The sequence below is a fragment of the Schistocerca piceifrons genome, chromosome X, assembly GCF_021461385.2.
Source record: "Schistocerca piceifrons isolate TAMUIC-IGC-003096 chromosome X, iqSchPice1.1, whole genome shotgun sequence".
NCBI classification, from domain to species: Eukaryota; Metazoa; Arthropoda; class Insecta; order Orthoptera; family Acrididae; genus Schistocerca; species Schistocerca piceifrons.
Genome location: NC_060149.1, coordinates 223,954,127 through 223,978,237, shown reverse-complemented (window position 1 = coordinate 223,978,237; position 24,111 = coordinate 223,954,127).

The window sequence follows — 24,111 nt, the reverse complement described above, 5'->3', positions numbered from 1 at the left end:
ACACAACATGTTCTCCAAGAGTGCCCAAATGCACTGAAGTTGGCGCTGGGATACTCGAACACTGATTGTACACCGAACATCAGCTGTGATGTGACGTGTACGATAATACTTGGAGATGAATGTGCTAAAAAACAAATTTTTAGCTGATATTTTGTTAAACTAATAATGTTATATTTACTAAATTGTAAATGAGTGAAGCTGGCAATTTATTGAAGAATACAGAAAATAAATAACAATGTACATTAAATGTGTTCTGTCTCGAAAGTCATTCGGAATAGGGCATATGTCTGTATGAAGTTTTTTGCTTCAAACGATCGTTCCTGTGACCTTCATCAATGTTGACCATTCCTTCTGGGACACTCTGTGCCCCAGGGAAGTGTGTTGGGGCCCTTGCTGTTCATGTTGAATATTAATGACAGCATAGAATATATTAACGGTAACCTCAGACGTTTTGTAGATTGTGTACACTTGCTTGAAATGGTAAGAATGCAAAATTACGCACTTCGCAAAAAGAAAACAATGTAGTATTTTATAACTACAATATCAACGCATCTTAATTGGAATCTGTAAACACGTAAAAATACTTCGATGTAACAGTTTTTGTAGGTATCAAACGGGATGATCGCAGAATTTAAGGAAGGAGAGACACACGGCAATCATTCGCGACCCATTAGTTTTACTGCTCTTGCCTGTCTAGATTTCGGCTCTAAGTAGCCGTCTCCACATATGCAAGGGTTATAAAAGTAATGGAAATGCGACTGAATGCTGTGTTTCTCTCCTTCCTTTTAGTCTACGGTTCCTGTGCACATCAGTTCCTTGTGGAATCAAAGTTGGTCGCAAAACTGGTATGTTTTTGCAGATGATGCTCGTGTTTTAAGAAATTCCATTAAAGGGAAAGCAGTAGAAGACATTGTTAATGATGTTTCTATATGGCTTATTAACTGGTTCTCTGAAATTCGACTCACGTTAAATTGTTGGGGAAATACACTATATTTAGTACTGTACAATAAACAGAATAATATCAACAATAGACGTGGCGCAAGAACAGGAGTCAGTAAACAGGGTAGAATGCTTCAAATTTTTGGGTCTACATACTGATGAAAACTTGAACTGGAAGAAGCGAATTGCTGAGTTTCTCAAACATTTAAGTTCACCTACTTTTGTTCTCCAACGCGCTGTAAGTTGTGGTGGCGCGCGCCTCATGGCCTGCATTTAGAGTGAGGGCGCCACGTGGTTCCAGCGCCCAATAGCGGCGCCCCTGATCAACACAGACTCAAAGCAAGGCCTCGGCGATTGTTGGTGACGTCACGTCAACTAGGCACGATGAACGCCAGGTCTGCTGCAGGCAGAAACGCCTGGGCGTGCTTATCACTGTTGTTGTAGTGGTCTTCAGTCCTGAGACTGGTTTGATGCAGCTCTCCATGCTACTCTATCCTGTGCAAGCTTCTTCATCTCCCAGTACCTACTGCAACCTACATCCTTCTGAATCTGCTTAGTGTATTCATCTCTTGGTCTCCCTCTACGATTTTTACCCTCCACGCTGCCCTCCAATACTAAATTGGTGATCCCTTGATGCCTCAGAACATGTCCTACCAACCGATCCCTTCTTCTAGTCAAGTTGTGCCACAAATTTCTCTTCTCCCCAATCCTATTCAATACCTCCTCATTAGTTATGTGATCTACCCATCTAATCTTCAGCATTCTTCTATAGCACCACATTTCAAAAGTTTCTATTCTCCTCTTGTCCAAACTATTTATCGTCCATGTTTCACTTCCATACATGGCTACACTCCATACAAATACTTTCAGAAACGACTTCCTGACACTTAAATCTATAATCGATGTTAACGAATTTCTCGTCTTCAGAAACGCTTTCCTTGCCATTGCCAGTCTACATTTGATATCCTCTCTACTTTGACCATCATCAGTTATTTTGCTCCCCAAATAGCAAAACTCCTTTACTACTTTAAGTGTCTCATTTCCTAATCTAATTCCCTCAGTATCACCCAACATAATTCGACTACATTCCATTATCCTCGTTTTGCTTTTGTTGATGTTCATCTTATATCCTCCTTTCAAGACACTATCCATTCCGTTCAAGACACTATCCATTCCGTTCAACTGCTCTTCCAAGTCCTTTGCTGTCTCTGACAGAATTACAATGTCATCGGCGAACTTCAAAGTTTTTATTTCTTCTCCATGGATTTTAATACCTACTCCGAATTTTTCTTTTGTTTCCTTCACTGCTTGCTCAATATGCAGATTGAATAACATCGGGGTGAGGCTACAGCCCTGTATCTTTCCCTTCCCAACCACTGATTCCCTTTCATGTCCCTCGACTCTTATAAGTGCCATAACTGGTTTCTGTACAAATTGTAAATAGCCATTCGCTCCCTGTATTTTACCCCTGCCACCTTCAGAATTTGAAAGAGAGTGTTCCACTCAACATTGTCAAAAGCTTTCTCTAAGTCTACAAATGTTAGAAACGTAGGTTTGCCTTTCCTTAATCTAGCTTCTAAGATAAGTCGTAGGGTCAGTATTGCCTCACATGTTCCAACATTTCTACGGAATCCAAACTGATCTTCCCTGAGGTCGACTTCTACTAGTTTTTCCATTCATCTGTAAAGAATTCGCGTTAGTATTTTGCAACTGTGACTTATTAAACTGATAGTTCGGTAATTTTCACATCTGTTAACACCTGCTTTCTTTGGGGATGGAATTATTATATTCTTCTTGAAGTCTGAGGGTATTTTGCCTGTCTCATACATCTTGCTCACCATATGGTAGAGTTCTGTCAGGACTGGCTCTCCCAAGGCTGTTAGTAGTTCTAATGGAATGTTGTCTACTCCTGGGGCCTTGTTTCGACTCAGGTTTTCCAGTGCTCTGTCAAACTCTTCACGCAGTATCATATCTCCCATTTCATCTTCATCTACATCCTCTTCCATTTCCATAATATTGTCCTGAAGTACATCGCTCTTGTATAGACCCTCTATATGCTCCTTCCACCTTTCTCAATTACCATTCATTGCTTAGAACTGTGTTTCCATCTGAGCTCTTGATATTCATACAATTGGTTCTCTGTTCTCCAAAGGTCTCTTTAATTTTTCTGTAGGCTGTATCTATCTTACCCCTGGTGAGACAAGCCTCTACATCCTTAAATTTGTCCTCTAGCCATCCCTGCTTAACCATTTTGCACTTCCTGTCGATCTCATTTTTGAGACGTTTGTATTCCTTTTTGCCAGCTTCATTTACTGCATTTTTATATTTTCTCCGTTAATCAATTAAGTTCAACATTTCTTCTGTTACCCAAGGATTTCTAGCAGCCCTCGTCTTTTTACCTACTGTATCCTCTGCTGCCTTCATTACTTCATCCCTCAAAGCTACCCATTCTTCTTCTACTGTATTTCTTTCCCCCATTCCTGTCAATTGTTCCCTTATGCTCTCCTTGAAACTCTGTATAATCTCTGGTTCTTTCAGTTTATCCAGGTCCCATCCCCTTAAATTCCCAGCTTTTTGCAGTTTCTTCAGTTTTAATCTACAGTTCATAACCAATAGATTGTGATCAGAGTCCACATCTGCCACTGGAAATGTCTTACAATTTAAAACCTTTTCCTAAATCTCTGTCTTACCATTATATAATCTATCTGAAACCTGTCAGTACCTCCAGGCTTCTTCCATGTATACAACCTTCTGTTATGATTCTTGAACCTAGTGATAGCTATGATTAAGTTGTGATCTGTGCAAAATTGTACCAGGCGGCTTCCTCTTTCACTTCTTCCCCCCAATCCATATTCATCTACTACGTTTCCTTGTCTCCCTTTTCCTGCTACCGAATTCAATAAATCTCTTATTTTTGGACAAAATGTTTGGTATTGTTTTGGATTCTGCAGTTTTATTTAGATGAAAGATTTTCTTACTATCGGAAAGCTACAAATGAAGGCCATAGTTTTGTATTACTGAATCTTGTCGAAACAAACGTAGGTCAATATGAGAAGATGCTTTGCCCCACCGCAAGCTTCGGAAATTTTACATTCAAGTAACTATATTTACTTGATCCATTTTGTTATCGAAACGTACCCCAAACCCCTTGCAATTACCTCGTTTCTTTTATTTATTTATTTATTTATTTTAGTTTGACATCGTCACTGGAAATGTAAACTAATTTACATGAGTAAATGTCCAACTGTTGCCAGTCATTAGATTACAGTCGTTTTCAACGAAAGGGATTCTAAACAGGAAACAAAATAACTCCATACATCGAAAATACCGCTGAGCTTAAACTTTTTTAAACATGCACATTAGAAAAGATAAATATTCCCCTCCTGCAACTGAAAGGAGAAACTTTATAAAATAAAAAGAATTATTTGATATAACAAGTATCTTTCTTTTGCCTCTTCTTCTGTCCCCCACCCCCTCTCCCAACGTGTACAATCGCAAGATATTTCATTAACATTCAGTGTTCCCCACCCCATATTCAACCAAGATACCTAAAGAAGAGCACCAATATGTTCACAGTTTGTTGTAAAGGCAACCCAGTACAAACGTAACTTCCTCAGATATACAAATAAGGTAAAGAAGCACCATTTCTGTTGCTGCTAGACCATGAAGTTGTTTTTGTATGTCAATCCTTAAAACAGGTGGAAATTTAAGTTCAGTAGTTCACTATTTGTTAAGAAGTGTATAATGAATTGCGGAATTAATTGATTGCAGAAATCTCTCAGAACAATGTGTGTTGGTCAACCACCGCCAATAGTTTCACATTTTCCTGTGTCAGACAGGGAGACACCACCATTATGAATATGCCTACAACAGACCTGGCGTTCGCCGTGCCTAGCTGACGTCACGTCACGAACAAGCGCCGAGGCCTTCCTTTAGAGTCGGTGTTGCCCTGATAGAGTATTTAAGCGCCTGCCTCTCACTCAGCCAACCATTCGAGGGTTGGATTCCCTCTCTTCTTCATCGAAGAGTTTCACTGCCTGGGCTACTCTCAGGGTGCCACTTCGACGTGGACGATTCCCGCCGTTTCCTTGCCGTGTCGTCTGCTTGCCGTCCATACTGCTCGCCGTCCGGCCCTCCTCGCCGCCGCCTGCCGGTGCTCGCCGCCGCCGCCGTTTGGTCGCCGCCTTCCGGTCCTCGCCGCCGCCGCCGCCGCCGTTGCCGCCTGCCGGGGCTCGCCGCCGCCGCCTGGTCGCCGCCTGCCGGCGCTCGCCGCCGCCGCCGCCGCCGCCGCCTGCCGGTCGCCGCCGTCGCCGTCTACGCCGCCGTTTGGTCGCCGCCTTCCGGTCCTCGCCGCCGCTGCCGCCTGGTCGCCGCCTGCCGGTGCTCGCCGCCGTCGTCTGCCGCCTGCCGGCGCTCGCCGCCGCCGCCGCCGCCGCCGCCTGCCGGTCGCCGCCGTCGCCGTCTACGCCGCCGTTTGGTCGCCGCCTTCCGGTCCTCGCCGCCGCCGCCGCCGCCGCCGTCGCCGCCTGCCGGGGCTCGCCGCCGCCGCCTGGTCGCCGCCTGCCGGTGCTCGCCACCGCCGCCGCCGCCGCCGCCTGCCGGTCGCCGCCCTTCTCGCGCGCCGCCGCCATGTCCCAACCCACCACCACCACCACTATCATTTTCACCTCTCCCTCCGCTGCTCCAACCACCATCACATGGAGCACCCCACTTCCCGTCCTTCCTTCTCTCCCTGTCCACCCCACCCCTGCACCACTTTCGGCTGTAACCACCCCCAACTCCTCCTCCCCTATCACTGTCGCCCCATCGACAGCTACTGACTTTCCGCCGCTCCCCGCACCGCCTCTGACAGGCTCCAAGCCAGCATGGATCTCTGCTCGACGTTCCACAGTCTCAGTGACACCCACGCCCCCTCCGTCTGCGTCATCCGCTGCTCAGGGTGGTCCTGCCCCCGCCATCTCCCCCTGCAACCCGTACCCCTGCCCCCTCTCCACCCGGTCGTGCCCACGAAACCTTCAAAGCGCCCGAATGTTGACCCTTCCCCCGCAGTCTCCTCCAAAAAAACCCCCAACCCCCGTGACCCACCCACCCGCATGGACGCGGCTCCAACCCCCCGCCCCATCCCCGCCTGCCACCCACACCTTTGTCCTCTCCAATCCTGACCCTCAATTCCTTGATGCCCGCTCCCTCACCCTCGCCATCCGGAAATACTACCCCAATGCTCCCATCTCCCAACTGATTCCTTGCAAGGACTCAGTCCTCATCAAATCCCCCAGTGCTTCCCTCCACACCGATCTCCTCTCCCGCATCCCCCGTATCCAATTTGGCCAACGTGCAACCCTCACCCCCTACCACACCCCGTCCTCTCCCCGTCAGCCTCAACCTCCCCGGCGTCCGCCAACCTTCACCGCTGTGATCACGAAGCTTAGCCCCGTGATCACGGAGGCTGAGGTGTTGGCGGAACTCAACTTCCGGCCCGACATTCAAATCCGCTCGGCCAGTCGCATCTTCAATGATGCCGGGCCGATATTCACCGAATATTCACCGAATATTCACCGAATCCTCCTCCTCCATTGACCGCCTCCTCACCGAGGGAGCCCTCATCTACAATCAGCGCCATAAGGTGGACCCCTCCCGTTCCCCCGTCCAATCCTACCGCTGCCAACGCTGTCTCACCTACAACGACCACATTACCTCTGCCTGCAGGAACCCCCCTACTTGTCCCCACTGCAAAGCTTCCCACTTCCTCAAGCATTACCCCAACCTCACCTCTCCCCCCTTCTGCAACACTTGCAACGAACCACATCCCACCTACTCCTCGAAGTGTAAAGCGAAACCTCCACCAGTAACCCCTGAGCTCACCGTGCCTGTCCGTCCTGTTGATGACCCCATCCACCCCAACAACTCGCTCCGCCCTCCCCCTACTGCTGAGGACATCATCCGTTTCACCACCATTGTGCTCCAAAACATCCACCCCTTCCAGCGCTCACACACTCTTTCCCAAATCGCCCTCGCTGCCCGTTCCATCTTTCATCTTACCACCTATGCCACATACTCCCACAACCAGGCCCACTTCACCTTCACCCCCCTCACCACCCTTGTCTAACTCTCCACTCCCATGGTACAACAACAGTACTGTATTCTGTACCACAACATTCTCTCCCTGCCCACCCACAAACTCCTCTTCCTCCACACCCTACGTCAGCACCGCGTGGATGCCTTCGTCCTAAATGAAACCTTCCTTCAACCCCGTATCTCCGTCTCCACAGCTCCTTACACTCTACACCGCACCGATAACCCGTACCCTCTCGCGTGTGGCGGAGTTGCTATAGGCCACCTCAAGCACCTCCCTGTCCGGCCCCAACCTCTCCTTAACAATCCTGCCAAGCATCTCACCCTCAGCCTCTTCTTCCCCACCCTTCCCATCACCTGTGCCACCATTTATGTCCGCCCTCGCACCCCCATCCCATACGATTTCCTGGCCCACATTGACCGCACCTTCTCCACCTATGTGATTGCCGCCGACCTGGTTCCCCTGCCTCAGCACACCCGGCCCGAATCCAACACCACTCCTGATGTGATCCTTGCCTCTCCAAACCTCCTTGGGCGCATCACCGCGGATGTCCTTGACCTCATTGGCAGTGACCATGCTCCTGTCCTCCTCACTATCTCTAACGGTCGCCATCCCCGCCACGCTCCTCGCCCTGACGTCCCTCCTAAACTTGTCCATGATTACTCCCGTGCCAACTGGAATGCCTACCGGGATTCCATTCACACCCAGGTTGACGGCCACGACCTTACCCTCCAGTCTCCTGATGACATCGCTCGCACTGCTGCCTTCCTGCACCAGACATTGTCTGACGCCGTCGCCACCCATATCCCCACCAAAGCCATCCACCCTCACCGCCCCGCCCTGCCTCCACAGGCCGTCCTTCTCCTTCGAGAGTCCCGCCGCCTCTACCGCTCTTTTCTCCACACTCGTGACCGGGATACACTTACCCGCCACCGGCAATTACAGCGACACATCCGCAACCTGCTTGTTGCGAAGAAACGCCGAGCCTGGCGCCAGACATGTACACAACTCAACACCACGCTCCCCATCAACTCTTCCAAGTATTGGTCTGCTTTCCACCGCCTTACTGGGAACCGCCCCACCCCCCAGTACCCTCTCCTCCTTAATGACCGTCTCTTTCCTGACAACCTCAGTAAGGCCAACCACTTTGCCTCCCACCTCTCTGATGTTTTTTCCATCCCAGATGATCCCCACTTTGATTATTCCCTCTTCCCTGATGTCATGGACCGTACGAATACCTCTGTTCCTCCCCTTGCTCCTAGCTTCCAGTACTTGGGCCACACCCCACCTTCTGCACTTAACACTCCCATCACTACACAGGACATCAGCCTCACACTCCGAAATAAACGCAACACTGCTCCCGGCCACGACTGCGTTACCTACCGCCACCTCAAACACTGCCCTCCCTCCTTCCTTTCCCTCCTTACCACCCTCTACAATGTCATCCTTGCCACTGGCTTCTATCCCGACCTGTGGAAAACCTCCAGTATCCTGATGTTCTCCAAACCCAATAAGCCTCCATCTGATGCCTCTTCCTATCGTCCTATCTGTCTCACATCGGTGTTCAGCAAGCTCTTGGAATCCATCCTTTCCCGGCGCATCCATCTCCACCTCCACCAAAACCACCTCCTCCCAAACACCCAATGTGGCTTTCGACCTTCCTTCTCTGCTGATGACCAACTCCTCCGCCTCACTCATCTCCTCTCCCTCCAGCTTAACTCCCGTCGCTCCGCCATTTTTGTCTCACTTGACCTCGAAAAGCCCTACGACCGTGTCTGGCATCCCGGTCTCCTGTTTAAACTCCAAACCTACGCCCTTCCTATCAACTACATCCGTCTGGTGGCCTCCTTCCTCTCCCACCGCCCCTCCTATGTTACCATCCATCATGTCAATTCCCACACCTTCTACCCCTCTGCCGGTGTGCCCCAGGGCTCTGTCCTCTCCCCTCTCCTCTACCTCCTGTACACGGCCGATATGCCCCAACCCCCCCCCCCTCCAGTACACCTCTTGCAATATGCTGATGACACCGCATTCCTCGCCCTCGCTCCTACCCTTCAACGGTCCCAACGCCTTCTCCAGAATCCCCTTGACCTTTTTGCTGCATGGTGTAACCAATGGCTCCTGAAACTCAATCCTTCCAAGACCCAGGCAATCATCGTAGGTCGTACCACTCGCTCCTTCCGGCTCCTGGATTTCTCCCTTACTGTCTGCGCACATCGTGTCCGCCTCACCCCCACCCTCACCTACCTTGGCCTCACCATTGACCGTCACCTCACCTGGATACCTCATCTCCGCTCCATCCAATCCAAAGCCCACAACCGCCTCCGACTCCTCAAACTCCTCTCTGGCTGGACATGGGGGTTGCACCCCTCTACCATCCTCCACACCTACAAATCCTTCATCTGTCCCATCCTCTATTATGCCAGTCCTGCCTGGATATCTGCCTCCCCCCCCCCCCAAATTCTATCAGTCCCTCCAGATCCTTCAGCGTCATGCACTCCGCCTCGCCTTCCGTATCCGCCTCCCGTCCCCCATGCGGATCCTCTATGATCTCATTCCTTTCCCCCATATGCTCCTATTCCTCGAACATATCCGCATCCTCTACACCTCCCGCCATCTTGAACCCCCTCACCCCCTGGTTGCTCCTCTCCTCTCCCAACCCCGCCCCCTGCCACGTCTTCACCGTTGTGTCCCCCCTACCCTCCATCTCTACACCCTCCATCTCCTTTCACAAGGTGGCTTCCGTCAACTCCCCCTCCCGGATGATGCCCTCTCTCCCTCCATTTATCCTTCCTATCAACTCTGATCCTCAATCCCCCTCCTTTCCTCTGTCCTTTCCCTGGGCTCCCTCTTCCCCCCCCCCCTTCTGTCCTGTTTTCTCCCCACTAACCCTCTCCCTACCTCCCTTCTCCCCCCAGTCCTTTTGTATTCCCCTCCTCTGCCTACCCCACTCCCTGTCGCGTCTGCCCCCCCACCCCTCTTATGGGTCCTCATCCTCCTTCAGCTCCTTTCCCGGTTCCCCCCCTTCGCTTTTACTCTCCTTTCCCCCCTTTTTTGTTTTCCCATCTTCTGTCCAGTTTCCCCCCACCTGCTCTCGACTGTGGTGTCACATTTGCTAACTTTTTAGTGCAGCGTTCCAGTAACTATTCAGTGTTGTTTGTCTTTCTCGTGTTGCGAACAGAAACCATGCTGTCGCTAGGTGTGAATTTTATGTCCTTTGCGAACAGAATCCAGACTGTCGCCGTGTTTTTTAATTGTCTATTGTTTTCCCTGTCTGCTTCGTATGTATTTTTATTAGCATCATCATCCCTGTGTTGTTGTTTTAAGTTCCACGATTTCTTTTCGTCTTGTTACTCTCTAAGTCTCCGTTTTTATCGCCTGTTTTTTATTATTTGTTCTCTTGATCCTTGTCACAAAATCTGTCGGCTGAAGAGCGGCATACTAAGCTGCTGCCAGCCCGCCCCCTTCGGGGGGAATTGAAATTCAATAAAGAAGGGGAAAAAAAAAAACTCAGCCAACGAGTCTAATCTTTCGTACGTCTGTGGACACATCACTTCGCGTCAGACAGCTTACTTACTTTCTTGTTCCGTGTACGAGTGGACGTGGTTGTAAGGTTTCCTTGTGGCTCCGTTGTTTCGATCTTGTTGTTGTTCGTTATGTCCTTCGTTGGTCGTGTCCATCCTCTCCCGTTGTGTTGTTGTTCGCGGACTGCTCCACGGGTCCCGCCGCACTTTCCGTCACTTCAACCCCACGACCTTTCCCGTCGCAGTTACAACAATCATTTGCACAATAACGTACTATGTCTGACAGGTAGCGCAGCAAGATTTATATATATATTAGAATCATTTTCCGTGGACAACGCAGTTCTACTTCATGGACGAACTTCTCTTTAAAAGCCGGTAGCCTGAGAAAGAAAATATTTTTAAATGTAGTTGAGCGAATAGGACAAAAAAATGTGTTCATTAATGTAAACAGTCGTCATATATACGTACACTGTAAACTGAATAATTCCATATCATTTGCTGAGCAGTATGGAAAGAAGGTCGCAGAATACATTTCATTGTCGGGATACTAGGAAGTACTCAGTCTTCAAAGGAGACTGCTAACAAAACACTCACACGACCCTTCCTAGAATATTGCACTAGTGTGTGTGATCCGTTCCAAATAGGACGAAAAAGAGCACTGAACGTATACAGAGAAATGACACAGCAACGATCACAGGTTTGTCTGATCTACAGGACAGTGTCACGGAAATTCTGGAGAAACTGGACTGGCAGACATCTACATACAAAGTGTCAGGAACCAGTTTTAGTAGACGAATTTTAGAATATACTACAACTCCTCTACAGCAATCGAGAGGACAGGATTAAGTTAACTCCAGCGAGTATAAAGGCATACAAATGGCAATTTTTCATGAAACCCGTACGTGAATGGAAGGAGAAGAAACCCTAATTAGTTCAGTTGGATGTACCCTCTACCACACATTTCATACTGGTTTGCAAAGTCTGTATGTAGATACACAGGGATTCGACAATGGATGTAGATATACAGGTGTTGGACAAAAACTTGGAAGCACTGAGAGAAATACAAAGCATGCTTGAACATAAATGCGAATGCTATCAAACCTGCTGGGTGCGCTGTTGTATTTGATCACGAACGGCACCTGTGCAATGCCCTCAATACGTTGCAAGTATCAGTCGTGGTCAGGAGAGTGTTCTGTGCAGCTGTAAGTGTGTTATTTCAGAGGTAAGTGAATTCATAAATGGCGATCTACATCTACATCTACATCTACATGATTACTCTGCAATTCACATTTAAGTGCTTGGCAGAGGGTTCATCGAAGCACATTAATACTATCTCTCTACCATTCCACTCCCGAACAGCGCGCGGGAAAAACGAACACCTAAACCTTTGTGTTCGAGCTCTGATTTCTCTTATTTTATTTTGATGATCATTCCTACCTATGTAGGTTGGGCTCAACAAAATGTTTTCGCATTCGGAAGAGAAAGTTGGTGACTGAAGTTTTGTAAATAGATCACGCCGCGACGAAAAACGTCTTTGCTTTAATGACTTCCATCCTAACTCGCGTATCATATCTGCCACACTCTCTCCCCTATTGCGTAATAATACAAAACGAGCTGCCCTTTTTTGCACCCTTTCGATGTCCTCCGTCAATCCCACCTGGTAAGGATTCCACACCGTGCGCCCTTTTTTGCACCCTTTCGATGTCCTCCGTCAATCCCACCTGGTAAGGATTCCACACCGCGCAGCAATATTCTAAGAGTGGACGAACGAGTGTGCTGTAAGCTGTCTCTTTAGTGGACCTGTTGCATCTTCTAAGTGTCCTGCCAATGAAACGCAACCTTTGGCTCACCTTCCCCACAATATTGTCTATGTGGTCTTTCCAACTGAAGTTGTTCGTAATTTTTACACTCAGGTACTTAGTTGAATTGACAGCCTTGAGAATTGTACTATTTATCGAGTAATCGAGTTCCAACGGATTTCTTTTGGAACTCATGTGGATCACCTCACACTTTTCGTTATTTAGCGTCAACTGCCACCTGCCACACCATACAGCAATCTTTTCTAAATCGCTTTGCAACTGATACTGGTCTTCGGATGACCTTACTACATGGTAAATTACAGCATCATCTGCGAAAAACCTAAGAGAACTGCTCAGATTGTCACCCAGGTCATTTATATAGATCAGAAACAGCAGAGATACCAGGACGCTTCCCTGGGGAACACCTGACATCACTTCAGTTTTACTCGATGATTTGCCGTCTATTACTACGAACTGCGACCTTCCTGACAGTAAATCACGAATCCAGTCGCACAACTGAGACGATACCCCATAGGTCCGCAGCTTGATTAGAAGTCGCTTGTGAGGAACGGTGTTTTTATGGTATTTGCTTCTGTTACCAAGTAACTGAAGTGGGTCGTGTTTCATGAGGCACCGTATCAAAGATTTATACCGAATACAAAGAGAGCGGAAACGCGCCCTCTTAGTCACAATGCGAACGAAAGTGCGTGTTGAGTAACTGTCGCAAATGATCACTGAAGAGGACTGTGACGAAAAGAAGTGGACCACAGCTATAATAATCACTGCAGAACTCAATGTCGCACTCGAGTATCCTGTCAGCACCAAAAGCCAGGAAGGGGTCTCCATAAGCAGAGGACTGCAGGCCGATATGGAATTTCAAAACCAAGCATTAGTGACTGCAGTGGGTGGAAAACGAAAATGCGGTGCTGAAGCCATAAAACCTTAAATACGGAGCAATGGATGAAAGTCATTTGGTTGGGTCAGTCTTGTTTTACATTGTTTCCAATTGCTGCACGAGTTAATGTCTGGCATATGCATGTTCCAAGCCTATGTTACAGACTGCTTGCTGCAAAGAGCGAAACATGGCGAGGGTTCGATATTAATTTGGTCAGCCATACCCTGGTATTCCTTGGACACCATGGTTACTCTACAAGGTCATATTGCTGCCAAGGATTGTGTGTCAGTTTTGTCTGATCAGATCCACTACATGGTACAATATTTGTTCTCCAATAGTGACCTGCAGCATCATCGGTAGAATGGACTGTGGTCCTTTGGTGCAGAGCCGAGTGGAGGGTCTGAATCAGTGGCTCAGGCGGTTCTGTGACGGTGTAGGTTGCAGATTTCTTGACTCGCGCCATCAGGTGCTGGGTTTCCGTGTTCCGATTAATAGGTCAGGAGTCCACTACACACAGGAAGCTGCTACACAGGTAGTGGGGACTGTGTGGAAGGGACTGGGTGGTTTTTTGGGTTAGTGGGCCTCAAGGAACGACAGAAAGAGCGTCCGTCTAAAAGGGGGTAGGTAAAACACAGTCAGTTAGTTGTAAAAACGATGGGTATTATACTTGTTAATTGTTGTAGCTGTGTTGGGAAAGAACCACATCTCCAAGCCCAAATAGCCAGCACTGAATATCAAATAGCTGGGTAAAGCCGGAAACAAGTTCAACAGAAAGGAGACAATCTCAGTAGTCGTCTTAGATTGCTTACAGATGATGCTGTTATTTACCGTCTTGTAAAGTCATCATATGAACAAAACGAACTGCAAAATAATTTAGATAAGGTATCTGTATGGTGCAAAAAGTGGCAATTGACCCTAAATAAAGTGTGAAGTTATTCACATGTGCACTAAATAAAACCGCAAAATTTCGATTCACAGTAAGTCACACAAATCTGAAGGCTGTAAATTTAACTAAATGCTTAGGGATTATAATTATAAATACCCTAAATTGGAACGATCTCATAGATAATGTTGTTTGTACAGATAACCAAAGACTGAGATTCGATGGCAGAACACTTAGAATGTGTGACAGGTCTACTAAAGAGACTGCTTACACCACGCTTGTCCGCCCTATTCTGGAGTATTGCTGTGCGGCGCGGGATGCGCATCAAATGGGACTGGCGGATGAGATCGAAAAAGTATAAAGGAGGGCAGTTCGTTTTGCATTATCGCCAAGCAGGTGAGATAGTGCCACAGACATGATACGTGAATTGGAGTGGCAATCATTAAAACAAAGGCGTTCTTCGTTGCGACGGGATCTTCTCATGAAACTTTGATACCAGTTTTCTCTTTCGATTGTGAAGAAATTCTCTTGGCACCCACCTACATAGGTAGAAATGATCATCACAACAAAATAAAAGAGAAATCAGGGCTTGCACGGAAAAATTAAGTGATCGTTTTATCCGTGTGTCGTTCGTGAGTGGAACGCAAGAGAGACAGCTTGAAAGTGGTTCATTGAACCCACTGCCAGGCTCTTTATTGTAAATAACAAAGTAATCATGAAGATATAGATGCTGTATTCCAGGAAGACATTGCTCCTGTTCGCAGCTCACATCGTCCAAGACTGGTTTGTGACCAAGAGATAGAGTTGTCGCATCTCCCCTGGCCACCACAGTGACAGATCTCAGCATTATGCAGCCTTCACCGTCAAATTGGGAATGAAGTGTACGTGATCACTACACGCTTCCATCATCACTACCTGAAGTTCCCAAGACTTTACAGGAACAATGGTATAAGATTCCCCTGAAAACCGCACAGTACCTGTATTTCGCCAGTTTGTGACTACTAGAATCTGTTTAGAATGCCAACGATTTTCCTACACCACCTTAGGCGTGGTAAGATGTTGTACTTTTGGTTTTTCCGTATTTGTGTCCACGCCCAGTAGATGTCATTATAGACTATTGTTGGAAATGACCAAGTTACGAAGTTCCTCGTTCATGGGGTTCGTCCTACAGGCCGCATGTTGTATTATGCTTCTGCAGAGATGGCTGTGTGCTATAAAATTGTTCAAGGGAACAGGAACAGTAGTAAATCCGGCATCTGGCTATCCGACACACGACAAAGCGTCCTAACGTTCCTGGAGTTACGCATTCGCGTAGTCCGCTACCGTCGCCCCAGCCCGCCTTGCGCCGAGCACACACACACACACAAACAGACACCTGCGCATGCGCAATCACTTCCATATTTCTGTGTAGGTGAAAACTCCTCTCCGTAGACGAAAGCTTAAACCCAGCGAGGTGGCGAAGTGGGAAGACTCAGGACTCACAGTCAGGAGGACAGTGGTTCGAATATCAGTCAGGGCATTTACATTTAGGTTTCCTTCTCATCATTCTCCAGTCTAAGCTTATGCTTGCCTTCTGGGTCATCCCACTTCGTCACGTCGCTGGGTTTTAGTGATGAAATTTAGTGAATGCGTTGGATGCCCTCTGTGTAGTTTATAACGTTTTATTTTATCACGAGGGCCTTTGCATTGGCATTTGTGGATCGTCAAATATTTCTGCTTTAATTTTTCCGCTTTCAGCTCAGACATTTTTCCCTATATATGCAAATTGTGATCCATTCTTATCAAAAACCTTTACATACTGCCTCAAAAGGCCCAACTGGGGTGTGTTTTTCTCTGCTATTCCAGAGTCACAAGAAGCACTTTGCTAACCAAGGAGAAAGTTTACCATTCATATGTCTAGACAAACCATCCATTGATGTTTATGATACATAATCTTCTCAAACATCAAAACTAGGTTTTTATGTTCTTCTTTCATTTCCCTTGAGGGAGCAGGTGATATTGAACTAAATTTGATACCATCGTGTATTATTACAAATTTCAAATTTGCCTTGAGCTGTGCACAGAAACGAGAAAATCAACTAGAAAACATTCAGGAAGGCCCATTTCCTAAGGAGCCCACTAATTTCGTGCAGAACACGAGATTGTCTTCTTGAGAGTATAAAAAATAAAAATTAAGGGCTTCCTGGATCAACAAGTCGTTACGACACCAGCCTGGGCAAAACCAAAAGATACGATACAACATTCATTTGTCTAACATTGATTCCGATTTAGATCGTAAAGTGTGAGATTTACGACTCTTATGCAGGTACACGATACTTTGAAGTATTTACTAAATAGTATTCTTTTCCAAATTTACCTCTTTAGTGTGAGTTAAACCATGAAGACATAAAATTATGAAAACTGGTCATCCTACTGATTTCACTGTACAGAAGTCTGTATTTAAAAAGTATTGTTAACCTTAAAGATTTTTATTGGATTTCATTTCATATATATAGTTTTTCCCGTATATGACATGTACTTAACAAACTTCCGAATGTCATATCGTCTGTAGAAAAACGTAATTGATTGTTTATCAGACAATAATCTTCAGTGTATTCAAAACCGTAACTAACTTTACCAGAAAATTTCCAATTGACATAATAATTTAATCCTGCAGTATGTAAACAAATCTCGGGACGTGGTTTAGTTTGGTATTTCTAAATTTTATTTCAATAACACATAAAATTTCTTTTGTAAATCGCATTTTTGTAACCACAAAAAGGTATAATTTTTGCATCAATCGCCACTGTTTGCAAAACCAGATATCGATGTAATATTTATTTTGACAAAGTAAATTCTAGAACATTCTGGACAGCAATTCTGTGTTATATAGAACTGGATGCATCCCAAATCAGATTGGACATATTAGTTAGCTGAGTTCACATTTAAGCTTTTGTATGTGACACATCGTGTGTAATGTTTTTGTTATCAGCAGTCATGTGAAAATGAGCTGCTCCTGTGTAAAAAGAGGTTTTGATGATGAGAATACCTTTTAGTTGTCATCTTGACTATTGAAAATGTTGACTCTAAGAAATAACTGTGTATTGTATTTTATTATGGGTGACAAACTAATTGTGAAGTAAATCAAGACAAAATATAAAGAAATAGTATCTTCACTAGCTAGTAAACAATCTCAGAACCTATTCATACGCAAATTAGGCGGATGCTGCAGCTTCTCATTGAAACAAGATGCGTATTTACCTTTATTCTACGAATTGTTTAATCACATCTTGAAAGAGTCTTATTCTCATGACGTTCCGTTCAACTAAAACTGTTATGTAGTTACAGTAGACATTTATTACAATTGGAATGGCTCATCAGGGATATTTTGCCTCAGATGGAATATTTCAGTAGCAAGAAGGGTTGCAGATCTTGCATCAGAATGTCAGCTGGTTGGCTTGAACATGAACCTTTCCAAAACAAAAGTAATATCCTACAAATGGGTCCCAGCTGGAGATGCGAAAGTCAAGGACAGTCTACTAGAAGAGGTCAGTGAATATGTCTACCTTAGCCAGTTTATAAATATGAAGGGAGACATAAGGCCAGAAATCTATCGACGCATCAAGCTTGGCTGGCAACCATTTGGGAAGAATTCAAAAGTATTAAGATCAAAAATGACAGTAAATCTGAAGAATGCCGTATTTGATCAATGCATTCTTCCTGTGATGACGTATGGCTGCGAGACATGGACACTGAACTCATTCACAAAAGGGAAACACAGTGAGCCATGGAGAGATCAATGCTGGGCTATACAAGAAAGGAATGGAAAAGGGCAGATGACATCCAGTCTGTGACGAAGGTTAATGACATCTTAGAGAGAGTAGGTTCCTTGAAATGGCAGTGGGCTGGCCACGTTGCAAGAAGAAAAGACAACAGATGGACGAAGCTAGTACTGGAGTGGAGTCCGAGAGAGCACCGGAGGCCTAGAGGAAGACCACCAGACAGATGGGACAAAGACATCAAGAAGATCGCTGGTAACACCTGGCAGAGAACTGCCCAAGACCGTCCCACTTGGAGAAGACTTCTGAAAGCCTACTTGAATCCATGACTCGCAGAGGCCACATCATCTAATGATTGATTCGGCTGATGAAGATGATGATGATGATGGTAAAAGATAACCTTGGTTGCTTGATCGAGTACATTTTTGTTGCAAGCCAGTAATTCAGAAGTTTATTTTGACAGCTTGAGATATCCCACTTCAAACCTTCAGGAATTAATGCCATACATGCTTAATCACTGTCACCGTCATTAGTATCAGAGGGACAACACCATTCCTCACAAACAACAGGTTTCGGAATGCCTTTGGTTTCAGACGTTTTCGTTTCCTGGTAGTCCACAATCGTAAATGTTTTGTACAAGTTTTACAGATTTATTGCAAAAGTATTTCCAAAGTCAATAATAGGTTTTCGGTTTCCCTTCACCGTTTATTCTCTGCATATGTAGTAAAAACCATCAGAGTGATTTACGCAATTTCTTATACTTTAACTTATATTATTTCTGTTCAACAACACAAGTGCAAAAAACTACAACATAGATGTTTCCTAACAGAACTGTCATCTGACACCTTCCTCGGTAAGCCTTGGACGGCCAGAGCTCACACAGTAAGCTCCAACTCCATCTGGTGGATATTCCTGCGACTAATTAGAAAGCAGACCGGCAATAGGGCAAACCTACAGGAACCAATCCTCGTATGTGTGGTTTAGAAGTGCACATACCAGAGTTACAAATGCACATTTAACGTACAAGTACATGTTAAACGACAATGACCAAGGTGATTTACGCAATTTCTTCTACTTTAACTTATATTATTTCTGTTCAACAACACAAGTGCAAAAAACTACAGCATAGATGTTTCATAACTGATTTATCAAGTGATGTCATTCCCGCTCAGCCTTGTTCGGCCTAGCTCACACAGTAACCTCCAACTCCATCTGGTGGATATTCCTGGAACTAATTAGAAAGCAGACCAGCAATAGGGCAAACCTACAAGAACCAATCCTCGTACATGTGATTTTAGAAGTGCACAAAATAGAGTTACAAATGCACATTTCATGTACAAGTGCAGGTTAAACCACAATGATAAAAAAAAAAAGAGTGGATAGAGGAAGACTGATTTCACTTTTTGATTCAACGCCCCAACTGTAGCTAACATTAATTCTAAAATCTCAGATATATAAAAAAACTGTTCATAGCCTCTGTAATTACTTCTTTGTTAGTTTTCCTGAGTATCTTAATATGGCGTAACAGTTATTAATCTTGATAATAGGTGTGCAAAGCGCCAATATGGATTTCACTTCCTCAGTTTGATGCATTCAATGAACAATAATTTATTTCTGCTAAGATAGTAGATTTGTTTCCAATAGAAATAGAGTTCGAGTAAAAGATCTGGCCACTCAGATTAAGGTTGTCTATGGTTCACTTGAATCAATTCAAGCAATTTCCAGGACGATTCTTTGAATGAGACGCAGCCGAATTTCTTCCCCATCCTTCTCCCACTGAGGAAGTATTCTGTACATAATCATACCATCGTCGTGCAGGATTTGAGCCCCAACGTTCTGTTTCGTCTCCATCGTCTTTGTTGTACGAAGACTAGTTTCGTTGTTTAGTTAATATCTTTGGTGACCACGCTGTGCAAAATAGAATGATGGGCTGTTGAACTTTCCTTCTTTCTTTCTACTGCTCTTCTCTCCACGAAAATCAATTTCTTTGTATAATTAATATCTGTGTAAAACCAGAACGCTCCACTTCCTCTACCTAGGAAACACCTGCAGTGCTAGATAACACGTTACGTGCTGAAATGCTAATTCGAGGGAAACAAATACTAGCTTCATACTCGCAACACCTGACAGATGTGCAGATATATGCGAACATTGTTTTGGAATAGAAATAAGAATCCGCCAGTGGTAACAGTTGATGACACCCGTGTAACACGTTGTAAGAACGATCGAAAATACGTTGCTGACCGTTGAAACTGCTCACCAGGAAGGATAGGAAATAATGACATTTTACTCATAGTGCGCATCAGTCTAGTAGAAAGAATACGTGAATAAATCTGTAGGTGATTTGGAAGTATACAAGTTCCGAATTTTACACGGTCCACCACCTATGTTCAATGTCAACATGCAATAATCACTCAAAGACAAGAGGTGACAGGTAACACCACCAGCAGTGTCGGGGGGATGCGGAAAACAGTGCAGTTGTTATCGCAATATGGAAATGGAGTGATTTATGTGTTGCCCAAAAGAGTATGATCATTGGCTTTCGGGCCAAGGGCGGAAGTATTTCCGAAATGGCTATTTTTGTAAACTGTTCATGTGCCACTGTGGTTAAAGTATACTGCACAGCCGCCGGAGTGGCCGTGCGGTTCTAGGCGCTACAGTCTGTAACCGCGCTACCGCTACGGCCGCAGGTTCCAATCCTGCCGTGGGCATGGATGTGTGTCATGTCCTTAGGTTAGTTAGGTTTAAGTAGGTCTAAGTTCTAGGGGACTGATGACCTCAGAAGTTAAGTTCCATAGTGCTCAGAGCCACTTGAACCATATACCGCACATCCAGAACCGGCATTGAGGCAACTGTGGTGCACCACGGGCCATAGGTAACAGAGGTGAACGACGGCTGCAGTGTTGTGTATGAGGGAATAGACGTGCGACTGTTAAGCAATTGACCACCTAGATGACCCAAGGTAGCAACAGTGTCTCCTCAACGACCGTTCAGAGAACTTCGCTGTGTATGAGCCCTGGAGCAGGTCTCTGGTTCATGAACCCATGCTGACTGCGGAAAAGGCTGTAATTTGCACGCCAATACTTCAACTGGCGGCCACTGAGTGTCTCGAAAGCTGACCTTTTCAGATGAATTACGTATTATGTTCCATAGGAATGTCTGAAAGGAAACACACTGCTTACAGGAGGGAGCGTTATGATCTGGGCAATGTTTTCAGTGGCATTCCCTGGGTAATCTCATCATTATGGAGGCACAATATTTCAACAAAATGCTTATATCCATCTGTCCCCTACATGAATTTTGTTTTTCCTTGACATGATGCCACCTACCAGCAGGCCAAACCATCGTGTCACATAGCTTGCAGTGTATGTGCGTCTTTCGAGGAGCTATAGGATGAGTATATTGTGCTCCCCTGGCCACCAACCTCCCCGGATTGAACCTAGTTGAGAATCTGCGGGACCAGCTCGATCCCACCATGGAGCCTCAACGAAGAAACCTAGCTGAGCTGGTAATGGCACTGGAATCTGCATGATTCCACATCCCTCTCTGTACCCCTAGAACCTCACTGACTCCTTCTGCACATCTCACACTGCAAAAGGTGGTCAGTCAGGTTCTTGTCAGGTGGTCACATTAATGTGAGTGGCTCAAGGAGTAGGCAGAATTTCCACTTCTGGCAGCAACGGTGGCTCTAATCTGGCTGGGCATTGAGTTGAACTGAGCTTGTATGACAGACATGGGTGCAGCACGCTATGCTGCTTCAATTACATGCCAATCGTTGTGTCGAGTGCAAGCATCCTAGTCTCTTGGCAACCTGTGACCAAATGTATTCAATGGGCGAGAGATCTGGAGAACATGTTGGCCAGGACTATAGTTGCACACCCTCTGTATAGAGGTAGGTTTGGACAGTGTGGTTACATGTGCTCTTCCGTCATCTTGCTGAAAGATAACGTTTTGGAGTCCTCAAATATAAGGCAATATCACTGGGCTTAAGGAGTCGGAAATGTAACGACTGCTGTCCAAGTTACCGGCTGTGAGAACCAGAAATGGACATGTCCTGTACCCATTGGTCCTCAATAGCATGATGCCAGGTATTGGGGCATGTATGACAATGATGGGACAGCTGGAAACCGTGATGGTATACGCAGAAAGAGTGTCATGCTGCCAATCCTGTGTTAGGGTTGCCACCAAGCCTCCCTCTGCTGCTGTGTCAAGGGTTGCAGCAGCAATGGTTTCTGCACTGATAGTCCGTAGTGCCCGAGACGTCACCTCACTCTCCGCGTGGATACTTGTCGTGTAGCAAACAATCCCGTTTATGGTTCTTGGCATGGAACGTTACTTTGTGATCCTGCACAGCTGAGTGAACATGTCTGTCCCTTGGGCTCCAGACATATGTGATTGTTGCGATCGCTGATGTCGCTGAATAGGAATCTACTGAAGGTGGTGGTACTCCTACTACACTGCGTAGTGACACTACGCAGAATTCTGGTAAAAGTATTAAATCTTTAATATAAGTGCTGAAAGTAGCTTGGAGGCCACCACGGAGAATTATAGTGACAGCGCTGGCCATCTGCCATGCTACGTCGACAAGTAGGGCACAATACAGATGCGTAAGTGAGTTATGGAATAAGTAAAGCTGATGGTAAATGAATAATGAATCAAAGAATATTGTTATATTTACTAACTGTTGTACATGTGTACATGTGTGAATTTGGCAATTTATTCAAGGATACAGAGAATAAACAAAGACGTACATTAAATGTGTTCTGCCTCGAAAATCATTCGGAATAGGGCATATGTCTGTATGAAGTTTTTTGCTTCAAACTATCGTTCCTGTGACGTTCATGAATGTAGACCATTCCTCCTGGGACACCCTGTTCCCAAGGGAAGTGTGTTGGGGCCCTTGCTGTTCAAGTTGAATATTAATGGCAGTGCAGAAAATATTAATGGTAACCTGAGACTTTTTGTAGATGGTGTAGTTATTTTTGCGATTGAAAGCTACCTGAAATACGGTCCACAGACATTCAGCCTAATCTTTGTAGGATTTCAGAATGATGCAAAACCTGGCAACTTGCTTTAAATGTTAAGAACGCAAAAGTATGCACTTCGCAAAACGAAAATAATGTAGTATCTCATAACAACAATATTAACGAGTCCTTATTGGCATCTGTCAACACATACAAATACTTGGATGGAACAGTTTTTGAAGGCATGAAACGGAATGATCGCAGAATTTAAGGAAGGAGAAGCACACAGCAATCATTCGCAAACCATTAGTTTTACTACTCTAGCCTATCTAGATTTCCTCTCTAAATAGCCGGCGTCACATATGCAAGAGTAATAAAACTAATGTAATTGCGATTGAATGCTGTGTCTCTCTCCTTCCTTATAGTCTACGGTCGCTGCGCACAACAGCTACTTGTGGAATCCAAGTTGATCGCAGAACTGGTACGTTTTTACACATGATGCTTTTGTTTTAAGAAATGTTATTAAAGGGAAAGCAACAGAACACATTGTTAATATACTTTTTCAAAGGGTGATTAACTGGTTCTCTGAAACTGGGCTCTCCTTAAATTTTTGGGAAAATACACTATATTTAGTTCTGTACAATAAATAATATCAATAATTGACGTGCCACAAGAACAGGAGTCAGTAAAAAGGGTAGAATGCTCCAAATTTTTGGATTTTCATACTGATGAAACTTGAACTGGAAGAAGCGTATTGCTGAGTTTCTCAAACAGTTAAGTTCAACTAATTTTGTTCTTCGTATAATTCCTAGCCTTGGAAACAAGCGAACAAACATCCTAAAATATTTTGCGCATTTACACTGAATAATGACCCATGGAATAAATTTCTTGCGAACTTACTAGTTAGAAACAGAGTAATGATTGCCAAAAGAGAGCAGTAGGAATAGTATGTGGTGTTCACCCGCAGTCGTCATGTAGGTACTTCTTCACTGAGCTGCGCATTTTAACTGTAGTGTCACAATTCATATATCTGCTAATGAAATTTGTCATAAATAATCCATTACAACTTGAGAAGAATAGTGATTTCCACACCTACAGCACTAGAGGAAAAAATGAACTTATTGCTCATTATTAGGCTGTGAGTGCCTCAGAAAGGAGTTCAATACGTAGAAAAAAATTGTTTGATTATTTGCCCATTAAAGTACTACGTCTGACGGGTAGCGTATCAAGTTTTAAATATAACTCAAGATCACTTTTCCTGAGCAACCCCTCCTAC